The sequence below is a fragment of the Penaeus japonicus genome, unplaced genomic scaffold (assembly GCF_977035675.1).
Source record: "Penaeus japonicus unplaced genomic scaffold, GWHDUDI00000001_assembly GWHDUDI00000035, whole genome shotgun sequence".
Taxonomy (NCBI): Eukaryota; Metazoa; Arthropoda; class Malacostraca; order Decapoda; family Penaeidae; genus Penaeus; species Penaeus japonicus.
This window is the reverse complement of record NW_028234437.1, coordinates 18519965-18522464: the sequence shown is the minus strand read 5'-3', so window position 1 is coordinate 18522464 and position 2500 is coordinate 18519965. Positions and strand designations below refer to the sequence as shown.

General features: G+C 32.4%; 1 protein-coding gene across 1 annotated transcript in view; it reads left to right on the top strand.

Moving 5' to 3' along the window:
- Positions 1-2111: 2111 nt before the first annotated feature.
- LOC122266776 (uncharacterized) overlaps positions 2112-2500 on the top strand; it is a 17277-nt gene continuing 16888 nt past the window's right edge. Inside the window, exon 1 of the mRNA XM_086531286.1 lies at positions 2112-2272. The gene's annotated coding sequence lies outside the window, so the exon portion shown is untranslated. The remainder of the gene's footprint in view (positions 2273-2500) is intronic.

The window sequence follows — 2500 nt, the reverse complement described above, 5'->3', positions numbered from 1 at the left end:
AACTTTGACACTATAATTTTGTCTATAAATTCCTCATGAAAATGTCTTTAATGGTCAATATTTGTTAAATACTTGGCTGAAGTCTGACTGATCTGGAGGTGTCTCACATGTGATGGACTTTTCTTAGAAGATTCAAACAGTTACAATGTAGTCAGTAAAGGCAATGGAGGATTATAATGGTAGAGGCAGAATATGCATATGTGAATATTGTATTTAGATGTTTAAACAGTTTTGTTTAACAACAATTGCTAACTTTGAAGATTGCGCGACTACATCTAACCTAACTATGTAGTGGAAAATTACTACAGAAATATATATAAATATGTAAGGATAAACAAATTTAGAAAAAAACAATAGTCTTTGCTGATTTTAAACTGAATGATTAGGTTAGGTTTAGTGGTACCTCTCTACTTCAGTTTTAAATGTTTTGAAGATAACTACATCAGTAATGATAAGGAAAGCTTGTTTCTCTGTCAAACTTTATTTGAACTGTTTCCTCAGTTTTTATTTCTACATTCTATTTGAGAATTACAAATGATGCATTTTTCCTAAACAGCTGACACAATAACAACAAACATGGAGGATGTCACATTTCTATATGATAATGTGTAGTATCACACTCAGAATGTATGTTAGATTCATTGTATTATTAATGTTATTATGACAATGACTTTTCATCATAGGGTCTGTTATAATGTAAAAGTCAGTTCTAGTTAACCCGTTAACGGTGGGTGACGTGTTTTTTCGTCATACATGACACAGTAGCTCTGGCCTAACAACCAATGTCATGATGTCTGTGGATTTTTTATCACTGTGCTATTTTATTGTGCTACAAATAATGAGTGAGTGACAGTTGCAGTCATAATTATTATAACTCCCATAATATTAAGCAAAATGGGTTACACCTAACATCCAAAGCCTAGATGGCACCAAGAGCCTATCTTTATAGAACAATGGCACATAGTAAGTTGCTGACCTCTTGCTCAAAGTACTGCAGATGATTGATGTGTCAGCAGAATGAGAAGAGGAAGGTGACTCAAACCATCCCCAATATCTACAATGTGCCCCTATGTCAGTAGGGATGCCTTTTACTGTGGCATTTACAGTCATAAGCACAAGCTATCTTCCTCTTCCCTACCTCTTCATGTTATCTTCTTAGTGAATGGTTACATGTTTTGTATTTTATATGATAGTACACAAATATGAAAAAAGTTGCCTTTTGCCCTCCCATAAAACAGCAATAATTCTATTTATCACACTGAGTATTAAGAAAAAAAAGAGCAGATATGGACCCTAAACTACAATTTTAGTCAACTGCAGAATTGATAGAACCTGTGATATGACAGATATAAGTCTGTAAATACAGTAAAAAAAAAAAATAATAATAAATAAATAAAAGGCTCTAGCTCTACAATGAGTGAATGAAAGAGAGTGGAAAAAGGCAAGGTGTGTTTTGTAAAGCTGCCTTGTTCTGAAATAAAAACCCATCCTGGAGCCTGTGTAAGCAAATCTATCCCCCGTCATTAACAGGTTAATAAGATGTGGTAGCAGTGTAAATCATAAATGAAATCACCTAGGAATCATAGATTCGATCATAGACAAACTAGTACAGTTTTGGAATCAAAGACTGTTTTTAGGATACTCTTTAAATTTGTCAAAAAGAATGGTCAGACCTTTCTTGCATACTAGCTCAGGTCTTTAAGATTCTATAAAGAATCATAAATTATTTAAAGATATGTGTATAATTGATGTTCTATACAAAGTTTAATTTTTGTTAGTTGATAAGGCTGAAAAGATAGAAGAAGGCAATAGGTGTAAGTGATATGCTTACACTCAGATGATATATAATGCCAGTGTATTATTAAACTAGAAAGTCACATGAACAGACACAGTTCCAAATCCTTCATTATTGTATGGCATGTTGATATGATCTTATTAAGCTTTTAATAATCTGGCTGGATAAGACTGAGCATTAATAATGATTTTTTTGCTTTACTAACACAGCATGATCTTCAAATTACATTTCTGTATCAGAGTACTATCTCTTTATCTTCAGCTCAAGGATGCATGACCTGGTCAGATATTTTGATAAGACTACTAAATCTGGGTTTATTCAGTAACAGATAATGATAGCCTGTTAATTTATCTCCACCGTTTTCTCTCATTAGATTTAGTTGTCTTGTGTTGAGAGTGAGAATTTTGTCTCAGACCATTTGCGCAGGTGTTATTTTACAAGATATTCAATATTTGGAGTGGTATTTAATTCTTCCAGGTATTGATATTTGCACTTTTTCCTCATGCTGTCACAGCTAATACTTTATTTCAAATAATTTTGTCATACTCCTTCATATGAATGAATACAAATTACAGAAAATAACTTCAGCCTTGTATTGGTAATGTAGAAGGGCTTGCATTATAAAAGTGATGAAGGTGTGTAAAAAATGTTCCTTTGTTAGCTTTTTTGTTAAAGTAAATAAAAGCTTTATTTGAAAATTTTGTT